Source organism: Bactrocera neohumeralis, chromosome 5, assembly GCF_024586455.1.
Source record: "Bactrocera neohumeralis isolate Rockhampton chromosome 5, APGP_CSIRO_Bneo_wtdbg2-racon-allhic-juicebox.fasta_v2, whole genome shotgun sequence".
In the NCBI taxonomy this organism is placed as follows: domain Eukaryota; kingdom Metazoa; phylum Arthropoda; class Insecta; order Diptera; family Tephritidae; genus Bactrocera; species Bactrocera neohumeralis.
The window spans coordinates 39,622,843-39,639,477 of NC_065922.1; the positions used below are offsets into that span (position 1 = coordinate 39,622,843).

At 37.4% G+C, this 16,635-nt stretch overlaps 1 pseudogene; it reads left to right on the forward strand.

Annotated features, from left to right (window-relative positions):
* Nucleotides 1-261: 261 nt before the first annotated feature.
* LOC126758429 (uncharacterized) lies at nt 262-934 on the forward strand (annotated as a pseudogene).
* Nucleotides 935-16,635: the final 15,701 nt, after the last annotated feature.

Sequence of the window (16,635 nt, forward strand, 5' to 3'; positions counted from 1 at the left end):
ATTAATTTTGGGCATTGCATTCATTTTACTCTTTAATATGACCAAACGACAGCTTTGCTAAAATACTTTCGAAATCCTTCTAATTTTTGTACCTTTTTGACGCCATAGCTACCTTTGCTGCGCTTAGTGGTTCCCAATGTCATGTAAGGAGAGCCTTTCAGCAAAATATCAACTTTGGTAAAATACATGCAGCCTGCCGTCTACTGGCTCTTAGACTATACTTCTCAACACTTACTGCCAACAGAGTTGTTTTGTAAATAAATGGCTGCGAAGTCAGATCTTAGACTGAGGGAGTGTTTCCTGTTAGTCGTCAGTAACAAAGGGCATTCTATGATTCTTAAAAAGTTCCCTTCTCTTCCCAGTAGTACTGATTTTCGAAATCCTATAGACCTGAATTTAAATACGTTCCCCAATATTGTCTTCCCTTTAAGAGAAGAATGAGAAAGGGACGAGGTGGACAGCGGCACAGGAATAAGCATCTATACGGATGATTCCAAACTAGGAAACAAAGTGGAAGGTGATGTATTCTGTGCAAAACTTGATAACAAAATCGCCTTCAGTATTCCAGACCACTGCAGTATCTTCCAATCGGAGATCACAGCAATTGGCGAAAGCATTCTAGTGTTGACAAGCAGTGTGCTAACAACAAGAAGGAATATTTTCATATACGTATACAGATAGTCAGGCGGCTGTGAGATCACTAAAGTCTCAAAGGGTCTCGTCTAAGATAGTAAAGGAATGCCTTGATCTCTTGGTGGATGTAGCATCCTACTTCACGATCAACCTGCAATGGGTTCCAGAACATAATGATATCCCTGAGAACTGTGAAGCAGATGAACTAGCCAGAACAGGCATCACTCTACAATTAGACTCCGGAAAAGAGGGAATTTACATATCTCTAGCTGCTTGTACAGATTTGTTAAACTGCAGTTAAACGTGGCAGGAAAGGAACATGGGCCACACATGCCGACTTTTAAAATTTAAAAGGAATGATTCAATCTGGTAGAGGTGATAACAGGTCACTGTATAATTGGCAGACATTCTAGTAGACTAGGAACGCCATACAACGACTACTGTAAAGTAGTATTTAAAACCACGGGTCGAGGGTTTTTCGACGACGTCTCCTAGTACTTTATAAATCTGTGGATACAAATTCTGTTGGTTTCCTTAAGAATACAATTGGTGTATTGTTTCCCTCTCTGATCTCAACACCAATGCAATATACATACATACTTATATTGCAAAGATAACTTTTGGTGAAACCGATACCATGTATCAGGGTAGAGCAAATCTTGTAGCAATGAAACTGGGAACTTAGTGCACAGCTCTTCTTTTATAATGTATCGAAGAAAATATAGAAGATATGAAGGCTCCCAGAAGGAAGCTCCACTGCCTACTATGGCAAGTAGTGAACTGACAGACGATATAAGACCGTAGAGCCATATCGCATGTTTTAAATTGATGTATTCGGTTGAAATCTTCTCGGAAGTGGACATAGAAGGCTGAATGCGCTGACCTAGGCCAAAATTCGTTTCTCCTTCAACGTTTTTATTTTCTTCGAAAAATTTCAGTTGTAGCTTTCTTCAGAGAACCAATATTACATCTCATTACAGGTAGTTGTACATATATTTAACTTTATAAGTGATATGGGTTGTTAAGCATTTATTTATCTGATATCTATGTAAATCTCTGTGCAAGCAAATATAAGACCCAGTGATCGTTTAAATAACAGAGTCGTGTTCAAATTGTGCGCAAACAAGTGCCTCAAATTCAATATTAAATAGTTCTGCGGTAAATTACCTACAATTGCGAGGCAAATTGTTTTTGATGTGGCTGAGCTGCATGCGATGTTTAGTTATCGTGAAGCCGTATCTCCAACCAGGCTCATGTGTATTCGTTTTTGCATCACGCAAACAGGGTGCTCACAAATGTTATATGCAGTACTTCCTTGACTGCATAGTCTGTTAGCGAGACGCTACAAACTCAAGCTTTTATAAAGTGTTGCATAATATTTGAACGCTGGTTACATTATATGGGGCTTAAAAAGAACGAAATTATTGCGACAATTTGTAGACAAAATTTATCATATGGAAAAATGAAATCCTTCCACAGAGGGGCACACTTTTTCCCTTCAAATTTTATCACTTGCACAGACAGACAGGATGTAGGGGCAGGCAGATATCGAGGACTAAATTCTTATCTTCATAACTATCATTTATTTATTGGCCTACAACTTTGCTTCCGCCGTTTTCCAATAGATACCTCTAGGGTCAAGCACTAGTCGATTAAATCGATCTTGGACATTTGTGTCAACACTAACCCAACAAAATATTTGTAGAGATCTGTTTGCATCACAAACTTATTCTCAACTGAAAATGTCACTTTTTCAGCCGAAATCTCGACATTTGCGGGAAATTTTCTTTTCTTTTTTAATTCCAAGAAAAGTGCGGCTGAGGCTCATCGAATGCTTTCGGATACGTACGGTGAGGCTGTCCTAAGTGAAAGAACATGTTGCGAATGGTTTGAACGTTTTAAGAATGGTGATTATGAAGTCGAAGACCGGCATGGTGGTGGAAGGGAGAAGATTTTCGAAGATGCTGAATTGGAAGCATTACTCGACCAAGATGCGTTTCAAACCCAAGAAGAATTGGCCGAATCGTTGCAAGTGACACAGCAAGCCGTATCAAAACGCCTCAAAGCCATGGTGACGATTCAGAAACAAGGAAACTGGGTTCCTTACAACTTGAAACCAAGAGATGTCGAACGGCGCTTCTTTGCGTGTGAACAGCTGCTTTAAAGGCACAACCGAAAGGGATTTTTACATCGCATTGTAACTGGCGACGAAAAATGGGTCCACTACGATAATCATAAGCGAAGAAAGTCATGGGGAAAGCCTGGACATGACTCCACGTCGACGGCAAAACCAAACATTCACGGCGCCAAGGTCATGCTCTGCATTTGGTGGGACCAGCGGGGAGTGATATATTAAGAGCTGCTAAAGCCAAGTGAAACCATCACAGGAGATCGATACCGAACGCAATTGATGCGTTTGAGCCGAGCACTAAAAGAAAAACGGCCACAGTACGAGGAAAGACACGATAAAATCATTCTCCAGCATGACAATGCTCGGCCTCACGTCGCAAAGGTGGTCAAAAAATATTTGGAGACGCTGAAATGGGAAATCTTACCCCACCCGCCGTATTCTCCAGACGTTGCGCCGTCTGACTACCACTTGTTCCGATCGATGGCACACGGTCTAGCTAACGAGCACTTCAGTTCTTATGAAGAAGTCAAAAATTGGATTGATACTTGGATCGACTCGAAAGATGAGGAGTTCTTTCGTCACGGAATACGCATGCTGCCAGAAAGATGGTCAAAAGTAGTAGCTAGCGATGGCCAATATTTTGAATACAATTTTTGTAAAATATACAATAAAGCCTTAAATTTACAAAAAAACGGCGGAAACAAAGTTGTAGACCAATATGTTTGTTTTGATCGCTTAAAATATTTCATGCTGTAGTGACAATTTTCACATTCTTCTTCTTTCTTTTCTTCATCTATAACACATTTAATCGGAGATGGTTGGTAAATTCCAAACTGTGGGGTTGTAGAGCTGCTTTAGAAACGATATAGGAAGGTTTAAACATTACTAACGACTCGCGAGTAAAGCTCGAAAAAATATTTCGAGTTAAAATTGCTAGCTGTTTTACGGTCACCCTGTATGGTTGTTTAATACTTTTATATAACTCTTCAGCCAATCGTCAGCGCAACTGTGACTGCTGCCAAATTGATATGTCATATTAAGAAACAATTTTAAATAACTACCCTATCATGACAATCAAATAGGTAGGCAGAATTGCATGTAGATATACATACATACATATGTATGTGCGTATGACACGGTTTGGCGGAACAAGTCATATGTGACAGTACACTGGCATGTATGCATGAAGGTATTCTCTGTCATTTCACACAAATTGGCAGGCAAAACAGAAAAATTACATCGAACGACTTCTACCACCGTCTACTCAGTGTCCATAATTGCACTAACAATGTTAAGTAATTGAGGCGAATATTAATACAATATACTACAATTATCATTGCAATCCTTATTGGCACACATATCTGTTTCACTCTTTCCACACGCCGCAGTTCACATAAAAAATGTATGGCAAAAATTTTCGCCCGTCCGGTTAGCTTTGTAAGGAATTCTTCGGGCGATTCGTGAGGTGTCTCAGTGTAAGTAATTGTGAGTGTTATCCTGAGAGCATAGTGATAAGCTAATTTCGGCTAATGATTGGGTATCTGACGTTTGCTCCGTATGTACCTATGTATGTATATATATACTGTTAGCAAAACTTCATAACAAGCCACCAGAAGGGTGGCAATCGTTATATTGGGTATATTGGTTCAGTTCACCGGAATAGGGATGCAATATACTTTTTTTAGATATACTTATGTCGGTTGGATTAATTCGTGAACCGATTTCATTCATTTTCAGCACTAAACTACAGTACACGTAGGCGATTGGTCGTCTGGGTTTTAAGTTACCCAGAAGATTGAATTTTTATTTTATTATGTACAAGCGGCATATGGAAGTGCTTACAATGGTTCTAATTAGACAATTAGATTAGTGGGTATATGATCTTTCACCTAAATGTGTACACTACCACGCCCACTGTTTTTTATGCTGATTCACATACAAACCTTCCGTACTATATCTACGGTAAAATTACATGCTTCTGATTTTTATACTCTTGCAACATGTTGCTACAGAGTATAATAACCTAACGGTAGTTTGTATCACCTAAAACTAATCGAGAGAAATATAGGGCTATATATTTATATTGTATATAAATGATCAAGATGACGAGATAAGTTGAAACCGCATGTCAGTCTGTCCACCTGAAACTTGGAAAAAATTAAGATATAGTAACTAAAATTGGTATACGCGTGTCTTGGCAAAAAAAAGAGAACGAGTTCATAGATGGGCGTTGTCAGGCCACTGCCACGACCACAAAACGCCATTTTAAACAAGCACTAAATTAAGATATCCAACTAAGTAATTTGACACAAGGGATCGCAGTAACAATAAGTACCTGTGGGTTTAAAATTTTTGAAATAGTCGCGAGGGTGGCCCCGCCCTTTAATTGGTTTAAAGTACATATATATCTCCTAAACAACTTAAGCTGCAATAACCAAATTCGCTGAGTACAAATCCTTTAAGTATCCCTACGGACACTGTAAAAATTGATGAAATCGGAGGATAACTCCGCCCACTCTTCATATAACGGTACTGTTAAAAACCCCTAAAAGTGGCAGTAACTAAACACGCCAAATAAATAAAATTTTATACTCGACATGGTATTTTTACTCATCCAGGCAGTCGTCGTGGAGGACGATGGAACGATGAGCTGTACGAGATATACGACGACATTTACATAGTTCAGCGAATTAAAAGACAGCGGCTACGCTGGCTAGGTCATGTTGTCCGGATGGATGAAAACACTGAAAGTATTCCACGCAGTACCCGCCGGGGGAAGCAGAGGAAGAGGAAGACCTCCACTCCGTTGGAAGGACCAAGCAAGTGGAGAAGGACCTGGCTTCGCTTGGAATATCCAATTGGCGCCACGTAGCGAAAAGAAGAAACGACTGGCGCGCTGTTGTTAACTCGGCTATAATCGCGTAAGCGGTGATTAATTAAGAAGAAGAGGCAGTGAGAGAATCTGGGTGACTAGATTTCAACTCGTCTTGTCATCCTGATCATTTATACTACTGAAAGCAAAGAATAGTAAGACTTTTCATTTTACTATATACTATTTTATAACTATCAGTGACACTGTGCCAAATGTCCCATGGATATAAACAATATTGTTTATTATACGCTTGTCTTTCTGAAGTACACAAAGTGCAAAAAAACCACGTCAAAGCAGGTCAAAAATCAAGATTACGTTGACAGTTTTCTTAGATTATCGAGGTGTAGTGCACTATTTTTCTTCTTCTCACAAAACATTCCTTAATTAATTGTATTTTTTGTTTCAAATAAAACGATATTCGAACCAAATCTTTTGCGGTTGAAAGAAACTGTGGTATCTAAAATCGATCAGGGCTCTTCGAAACCAGCTTTGCGCTCGGCTCGGCTTTGGACGTCCACTCCTCATTCACAAGCCAAGCTGTCATTACATTTTCTATATATCGTTTGCACACAGGCTTAGGCCAAATTTACAATTTAAACATCCCCGGTAAATGAAAGGGCACAATAGTGTATCGGAGATTAGCTTTTGAAGCGCTGGCGGTAAGTGGCCAAGTCTCATGGGTGCAATAAATAAAAATATGTATATCATCCACTCATGTTGAGTTCATTACGCTACTATCACTTTCTTTCCTTTGAAGGGGAGCTGATGCAAATCACAGTTTGGTACTATTGTTCCACTCACACATATACATATAGATGCATACGTAGAAATAAATGAAAAATAAATTCATTGAAATATTCGCATTTAAAACATGGCAGATGTAGTATTTCAAATAAAAACAAACAAGGATTGAACTCTCGTCTTTTGGATGGAATCGTATTTTATAGAGTTAAAAGTAAGAATGGATATATTTATAAAGAAAGTTAAAAAATGGAAACATTAATCCATATAAAATAAAAATAAAGAAAAAAAAAGTAAGGATGAGCTAACTTCGGGTGTGCCCGAACATATCATACTCTTACAACTTGCAAGGATCAAAGCTTTGGAAATACTTTCAGGTGTTGGCTAAACGTAGGAATACAAAATGTTGCATAATAAATCAATATTCGTTGTTCAATCAAATTGCTAACAACTTAATTTGCTATTTTATTAAGTTAAATTATATGTCATAGGTTCACTGAGTCTTATTGCTATAGGCTAAATTCAATATACAATACATACATATGTATATTCGGGAATCACTATACAGAAGATATTCGATCTGGCCTTGTTGCATTAACCTTTATTAACATTACTCAAGTATACTAAAGAACATATTTTAGCTACAAAGATACATTATTATTAGAAAAACACACTCTCTCGATTTCAATAAGAGAAATCACATATTAACGCGATATATGTGGCATAAAGTCAGCCGGAATATCGACATTTTTTTCTATTGGGTATATGGGCTAGATTAGGTTAGGAGGTCGATCCTAAGAGGGATCTCACATGAACAGCTTGCTTGGAACGCCGGTCCGGTGTGGTACCTATTAACTCCGGTTCGCCGGAGGTAATATTATCGGGTTGTTTCAGCCTTAGTTTTGTAAAGGCGGGACGGTGCAGGAGAGAGAGACTTTGACAACTTACCCCTCTCGAGAGAACGTACAGTTTAACCGAGGTCCGTTCCGAACTGATTTCTCCCTCCTCTTTATTAAACTTTTTGTCATTTTTACTATTCATGTTGTTGGCAAAAGGCCCAGGAGGCCGCAGGTCATTTCGCGTTACCCAGAATGCACCACGCGGAGGCGAACATGCTCAATATTGCAACTAATTTTGGATATCAGGAAATTCTCATTGTGATTATCAGGATTCTCTGCTTTAAAGGCGTGGAATTTAGTAAGACCTCAATTGATTTCCTTATAACGGGATCGTACCAAAGCAGTTCTAAAATCTTAATCAGTTGATTTTTACTTGTGCCATAAGTGCTCGATAGAGTTTAAATAGGGCGAGTTTCCTTTCCAGTCCAAGCGTTGAATCCTTAGGTCGTTAAATGTATTGACCAAATCAAAATTCGAGCAAAATAGGATCATATACATACACCAAAATTGTAAAGATGTTTTACAAAAGATGTTTTCAATCTAAACTTCACCATTTTGTACGATGGCATGGCGCTGAGTTCTTTGTAATTGGCAACGGCGAATATCGTATTCGATGGAACGATGAGCAATGACATAGTTCTGCGAATTAAGAGGCAGCGGCTACGCTGGCTAGATCATCTAGCAAATAAAATTTCCTATAAGTTTGTCATGAACATTTTTTCTGTAGCTCTCGTCATTTACGAGATATGTGTATACAAAAAAATGCGAATTTCGTGGAAAAATCAGGTTTAGAGCCCCGTACTACTTCGACGGTGTGAGTTACGACTTTGTTGCAATGGGCACTTTTGTATAATGTACAATTCTGAAGAATATGCGTCTAAAGTCAATGGGATGCCATAAAACACCTCACATCTATAGAAATTTAAAGATAAAAAACCACGGTTGTCGTGTATTTTCAATGGAAAATTTTTACATGCCATGGTCCAATCCTTAATGTTAATATTAAGGGGTTAAATTTTCAGGGTATTTTTTTAGGGTATTTCCAAAGAAATTTCATGACGGGATTGAAAAAAATGAATAGTTCAAAAAAACACTCTAATGTCACACATTGCCCGATATTTTCTATCATAAGGTGACACATTGCAGAGGCACTATTCGTGCAAAGTTTCATACCGTTTTATATTGGAAAGTGAAAGAATTACATGAAATTTAAAAGTCCGTTATATGGAAGTAGTTGTGGTTTTCGTCGAATATATTATTTCGCCCTATAATGTAGGAAGGTCAGGATAATTTTACCTCCGAATTTGGCAAAGGTTCCTACAAAGCCCTCCCGCAGCATCTCGGGTGTAAAAGTTTATGTCTCTAAAGCATTTAGTTATTGATTCATCGTGCTATTGGTAGTTTTTAACAAAACCGTTATACAAGGTCTCTCGCAAAAGAAACAGAACTGTTAAATATAACTGTTTCTGGTGGCGCCACCTATTGGTGGGTATATGAAATAAAAAGTTTGATCTCTTGTTGACATTTCGTAAAAATTTTAAGACAATTGGATAACTACAATCGATGTTATCGATCAAAAAGTGACAGCAGCTTTTGGTAATCGGTCGTAAAATGCATTTTGAACAAAGAGCAAATATTAAATTTTGTTTTAAACTTGGAAAAACGTTTACTGAAACATTTCAAATGATGAAAAAAGTTTATGGTGATCAGTGCCTATCCCGTAGTAATGTGCATGAGTGGTTTAAGCGATTCCAAGAAGGTCGTGAGGACCTCTGTGACGATCAGAAGTCGGTCGTCTTCAAAAGTCAAAAATAAAGACAATGCTGATTTGTTTTTACGATTCCGAGGGTATTGTACACCGAGAGTTTGTCCCACCTGGCCAATGGTGTGTTTTACCTTGGTTTTATGAAGCGTCTTTTGTCACGCATTCGTCGTGCTCGACCATAATACCGTGAGGCAGGGTCCTGGCGCCTGTTGCACGATAATGCGCCGTGTCATCGGTCGACGCTTGTCACTGATTTTTTGACAAAAAACTGCATATTAACCATTAATAACTCACCCTACTCACCTGATCTGGCACCCTGTGATTTTTACTTATTTGGAAAACTTCATTTGCCCATGAGGCGACGACCGATAGACTCAAGTGCATTCCGAAAAATGACCTTAAACACTCATTTGAAATGCTAATTGACCGGGCTAAACGCTGTATCGAAGCACAAGGAAACTATAATATTAATTTTTTGTTGTTTTTTTAACAGTCCTGTTTCTTTTGCGACAGACCTTGTTTGTGGAGAGACCTGGGGTATTATACCATTTCATCCATTTTCGCACTGTCGGCCCATTAAAGCTATTAGTGGTCGTCCTTTTTTCCAAATTTTTATTCTTAGGTGATACAAAAAAATTATTTTAAAACACTTTCCAGTACTTCATTTTAAACGGATTATTCAGTGCTGGAGCTATACCACTCTCACATGTGGAAATTTCATAAAAGAATACCAAAGTGCATTCAACAAAGTTAAATAAATATATGTATGTATACATATGTAATATGACATTTGAAAGATTTTATAAAGCCATTCATAAGCCACACTAACAGACAAAGAAGATTGAAGTTTTTGAAAGAGGATGAAAGCAAAGATGAACATTCCTGGAATTCTGTTATGTTTTCGGATGAAAGTAAGTACAATATATTTGGCTCAGATGGACATGAAAAAGTATGGAGAAAAGTAAATACAGAGCTTGATCCACAGAATATGACTACCGCGGTAAAACATGGTGGTGGGTCGCTCATAGTATGGGGTATATGGCAGCAACTGTATTCATTGAGTATACAACGAACAAATGTGATTATCTTAATAATTTAAAAGCGAATTAAGCCGAAGGTGACGTCAAATTAGGATTTGAAGAATCACTAGTTTTCCAACACGACAATGTTCCAAAATACACTACTTTACAAGAAACTCAACAATTAAAACACCAGCCCAATCTCCTGATGTGAATCCTATCGAACATTTGTGAGATTATTTAGAGAGAAAAATCAGAAGACACCAAATAACCAGAAAAAAAACTTAAAAAATAGCTTTAATCGACGAATGGGCCAAGATTCCTTCAATTAAAAAATCCAAAGACTATCTAACAAAATATTAACCGACCATCAAAGCACAAAAATAAACCCGTTGGAACTTTTTTTCGGATTGTATACTTAGTGCATACAGGTACATACTTTAGTGACATAATTTTTAGCTATTTAAACATTTTTTTCTCTAATTTAATAAATTATTAATTTCTTTGCTGTTTTTTGCTATTACTTTTAATTAAAATATGAAATAAATTGGATATTGTTAGTTCTTAGGCATTTTTTCTCACGACAAACCGGATAAACACAGTGCATACTTATTTTTGTGATGCATTGTATATTGTTATTGACTTAACTCTTACATTTACCTAAAATTAAAATTTTGAAAAAGTATACAAATTTCAAACGAAGAACAATATTTAAAAAAAAAAAGAAAATGGCGAATACTTATTGCTTGTGCAAACAACTCATAGAAGCTATTTACCAATGATTTATGCTCCAACTGACAAATCGCAAAGATATAAATGGGAAAAAGTATGTGGTTTATTATCGATAATATGTGAACTACATTTTAAGTTGAATGGAATAAAAGAAGACTATTCATTAAAATTACTTCCCACTCTTAAAGAGAACAAGAAGGAAACCACCATCTTCTGATAAATAGGAAATTTACGTTGTTAACAAGTGGTCTTATGAATATATATTATATATCCATCAAACTTGGTGAAAACATTTCTCTCTATTTCTATTTCATAAAATTGTGTGAAAAGTTGAAAACTATTAAAGGTGAATGCGATCGGTTTACAAAAATTGACAATAGGCATATCTGTCAATCAATTCCAAACAAATCTGATGAATTATCTTGATAATATTATACTAGAGTTTATAAATTTATGAAATCGGGACACAACCACGCAACCGTTTTGACTCAATTGAGGATATAAAAGCTGAATCGAAGAAGGCTCTGATGGCCATCATGAAGGAGGATTTTTCCAAGTGCTATGATGAATGGAAAATTCGTTGGCATAAGTGTATTGCAGCGGGAGGGGATTACTATGAAGGAGATGAAATGGACAAATTTCACCTTTCAATTTGATCACAGTAGTTATATACTTATATAGCTTTGTTGAATACACTGTGGTACATATTCAATGTTAAATTCAAACATTCAATATCAATTTCAAATATAAAACAAATACAAGATATCGGCATACTGCATTTTGGTACCGAAAATGCATGAGATTGCTTATTGAATTACTTCATCACCTACATATATACCAATTCCGTTCTTACAAGTAAATAATGTTCTTAAAATCGTACATATAATATTTAGCTGCTCTTTACCAGAATATATTTTCGAAATACACGATTTTAACTTTTTAAAAGTTTCCATTGTATGTATCCACGCTTTTTATAAATAATCGAAAGTGGAAATTAACAATGAAAATAAAATTTTTATTAAAAGCCCTGAACTTGATTCAGAATCGAATACTCTTAAATTCTGATTTCCAAATAAATGGTATGAATATCACACGACTTTTTTGTAAACATTCTTTTTTAATTTAAAGTTTACTTTTTTTTTCTAAATTTGTTTAAGTTTATTTTTTTATTTATTTTATTTTATATTTTTTATTTATTTTCTGAATTCACTTGTCAAATATTACATGACTTGTTTTTAGCCCGGAAATTTTAGTGCGTAATATTTTTTTCATTTTACAACTTGTGGCCTCTCATACGCTAAATGCAGAAACTTTTTTTTCCTCTTAAGGGGGTATTCTGGTTTAGAAATTCGAAAAAAAAACATTTTTTTTTGCATATTTTTATAGTATAACCCTTCAAGAAAATGTGCCTAAGAGGATTTTTCTAAATTCAAATTATTTTCGGAGTTACAGCTCATTTTTGACTCCCCGACAAAACCGTTTCGCAGCCTTTCTGAAGCTTTAAACTCGTTTTTCTCATAACTACTTTTCTAGAAACGGTGTGCATGATACCTCAAGTTCGACTCAACCGATTCACATGAAATTTTACACAGAGCTTTCTTGTACATTATACATAGTATCGCACTAAGAAGAGCTTTCGAAAGAATTTTATTTTTTTATTTTTAAAAAATTCCGAACCACAAAAAAACAGGGAAAATACGAAACTTTTTTTTCAAACCTCCACCATTTTGTAAAAAAAAAATTTTTTTTTCAAAAACGTTTCGTAGTGCGATAACTACACTTTTACTCTTCACGGATTTCGCATAAATTTTCATTTTAGGTCACGGAAAGGATTTATATCCTGCACACCAGGACAAGCCATTGTTTCATCATCATCTACTTGCAGTTTTTTTAATTTAATTTTTTCTCTTATATTATTTATGTTTTGTATTCTTAGAATATCAATAAAAAGAATGTAAAAACATGGATAGTCAAAATAATTTTTGATTTTTTTTTATCGCGTCAAAAAAACTACCCAAAATTCGGGTTTCTAAACCAGAATACCCCCTTAAGGTTATAATTTTGCTTTCTAAGAGTGTTTCCTATCTACATATTACCTACATATTAACAAAGCTCAAACAATTTTAGACACAGAATGAACTTAGCTCAATTAAATTAGAAAATCCGTTCCCAATTATTCTCACGACCTTTGATTCAGATGGCAATACAAATCTTCCACTGATTCGACACGTTAAATAAACAAAAAATTGTTAATCAATCACCCTATTAACCCGATCATTAGTTCAAGTTTAGTCTCCGACAGCAGAAATGGGGTGAGAATCCTCTGCGTTCGCACGTGCCCGGTGAATTTGAACGCCACCATCACACAACAAAATTTGTACCCGGACACTTTTTTCTGTAATGACTTATGAAGGTGCATCAGTATATTTATGTTTGACTGTAATTATTTCCACTTTAAAATTGTAAATTAGTAAAATGTTTAAAAGTCCTAAAAAATGCAAAAACTGTAAGAAAACGTTACAATTTCATGAAAATTAACGCAAACAACTGATTAACTGCCTCATTATGTACATATGCGCAAATGGCAGCTGACGTTCACAGTGAATATGTGTAAAAAATGTGACCCGGAAAAATCAGAAAAAAATTGGACACTTTTTTCTCTTTGCTTGTTAAATTTTTTATTTATTTTCTTTTTTTAAATACGATTTGTGGAATTTACTCATTCAGTGCTCTGCAGCACAGTTGCTGGTACCTTTGGGAGCATACAATAGAATATTGACTAGCTTAGAGTTAATTTGAGGGTAGTTTTATCGCCTAACTGTCCCCTAACGCTAGTGGCCTTGATGAAGGCATGGCTTTTTCACGCCGCCGAAGGGAGGGTGGACAGGAGCTGGTCGTACGTTCGACGTACGCCAAGAACCGCCGTTAGCTTAAACTGATTTGATTTGGCTTTTTTGCTGGTTCCACTTCAGTTTGTTTGTTTAACGACCTTTGAAATTAAAAACACAATGCGTACAGAGACTCATCTACACTTTATCATTATCAAATGTGTCTGGTGAACACACCCAAGCAAACACGGATATTCATGTTGTTCACTTAATGAAAAGGGCTGATACTTGCGCTTATTTAGTGATTTGATTGTGCACTGATTTAATTACAATTGTTTTTATGTCAGCCGATGACTTCAACTCCTTGTTTCAGAAATTTTGACGCATTCGAACTCAGTTGCCTTTGTGGCCACAGAGATGAGAAGGTAGACATACCAGTATTAAAGAGAATTCATATCTATCTATTGGCAATGCAATATTTATTACTTGAAAAATATGTAACAATATGGAATTTTCGGCCAGGATTCCTAACTATAACACATACCATATTAAATCTATGAGTTCATTTGGAGATAATAAATCAGGTGTTTCACGCTCTTATTCATATCCATAGGTAGACTACCATTGACGACATTATTTCTGAGTAGTTTATGCGAATTACCTTTGAAACGAAAAATGTCTTTTGGTGCAAATCAAAAGTATTAATATTTATATTATATGTGATATGGATAGTTCTTTAACAAGATTTTTAATTTCATATTGTAGATTTGTTGGTTTGATCGAGGTCGATCGATCTCAAATTATTTTCTCGACTTTTCCAAGTTGTGTGTAGAGTGTAGTGGGGCGTAGCCATGCTTCTGACTAAGCAGCTACAGTCGTAGGGCTATAAACAATTCCCACTCTTGCGCCCTCGCCGTGCACCCTGGAAACGTAAGTAATAACCGTTTTGTAAGATGTGGTAGCCACGGTAGCCGGTCACGGCTAAAAGAGAGGAAGCTTTAGCGAAGCCACTCCGACATATTCGCATATTCGGTATAAGGATTCGCTGAAGTCTAATTGCAGCGTCTGTTCACCAGAGGTGCGGGCCTCGATCTTGAAACAAGTGGCTCGCTATATAAATGTTTATAAAACTTAATACTACTCCCTTACCGAGATTATGCGCTGGGTTTTGGACCCGCCACTTAGAATCCACCCCCAATGAAAAGGAAGCAACAGCTTTGCATGAAAGATGACCACTGCAAACGTAATAAGGACTATGATTCAAGGGCATACACCTGGAATGTCCGATCCATAAATTGGGAAGGTGCCAATGCCCAGCTGTTTGATATTATCGTAAAAGTAAATGCCGAGCTCACCGCCGTTCAAAAAATGCGATGGACGGTACAAGAACGGAGACGAGTAGGTCGTTGTGACATTATCAACTAGCGCTAATTCGGTGTGGGATTCGCTGAGTCCTGCAATCCGTATCAAAGCGAAGTTTTTCAATATAACATTGATTTGCAGCCGCGCCCGACCGAATAAAAGGATGATATGACCAAAGATGCCTTTTATGAGTGGCTGGAGCGCGTTTGTGACGATTGCCCCCGCCACGATGTAAAAATTGTGCTTGGCAACTTTAACGCCAGGGTGGGCAAAGAAGGCATCTTTGGTACAACAGTTGCAAAATTCAGCCTCCATGGGGAAAACTCTCCAAATTCAGGGTTGAGGCTGATCGATTGCGCAGGGGCCCAAAATATGGTTGTCTGTACGCGCCCGCCCCTATATAACAATGTGAAGTGTCGAGAAGCTACTAGCACAAACGAGAGCGAAACAGTCTTCTACTCGACTTACACTCCTGCACCGGCATTTCAAGCTCCTTACGTACAACTGTAAGCGAAAACCATTGGTTTTCGTAAAGTTCGAAAGAACAGCTGATACAATGAGGATTGTTGTGTCGCAGTGGAAAGAAAACAGACAGTCTACCTCGCAATGTTGCGATCGACCACAACACGGGCGGGGTGGGACAAATACCAAGAGTTGAAGAGGGAAGTGAGACGCAAATGCAGAAAAAAAAAGAAAGAGGCCGAAATGCATGAGTATGAAGAGCTTGAGAAGCTGGCCGACAGGGGTACTGCTAGAAAATTCAAAGAAAAGATGCGGCGAAAGGTTTCAAGACCGGAGCATATTCTTGTAGAACCCAAAGTAAAGATCTGGTGGCTGATGGTCAGAGCATACTGAAGTTACAGAGGTAACACTCTGAATGGCAGGGAAAGTGTTGTCGTTAGCCGACAACGACGAGGTTCGAATAGCAATTACCCGCCTGAAGAACAACAAAGCCGATATAATACCAGCCGAGCTATTCAAATACGGCGGAGAAGAACCGACAAGTTGCATGCATCAGCTTCTTTGCAAGATACGGTCGGATGAAAGCATGCCTGACGATTGGAACCTAAGTGTGCTCTGTCCAATCTATAAAACGGGGGACCCCACAATATGAGCCAATTACCGTTAGATTAGCCTCCTCAACATCGAATATAAGGTTTTATCGAGCATACTGTGGGAAAGACTGAAGCCTACCGTCAACAAACTGATTGGACCCTATCAGTGTAGTTTTAGACCTAGAAAATCTACAATCGACCAGATTTTTACCATGCGCCAAATTTTGGATAAGAACCGTGAAGGAAGATCTTCGTCGATTTTGAAGACGCCTTCGACAGCATGAAAAGAGACTGCCTCAATGCCGCTATGTCTGAACTTGGCTTTCCCGCAAAGCTAATACCGCCGTGTAAGCTGACGTTCAGCAAAACCAAAAGCTCCATCTTGATCGGGAAGGACCCCCTCCGAGCCCTTCTATACCATACAAGGTTTCAGTCAAGGAGACTTTCTATTGTGTGACTTTTTCAATGTATTGCTGAAAAAAAAATATCAGCTGCAGAGCTGAATAGAGAAGGTACCATCCTCTATAAGAGTGTGCAGCCGATGATATTGATATCATCCTCAACAAACGCGCCAACACCATCAACAACAATATCAACC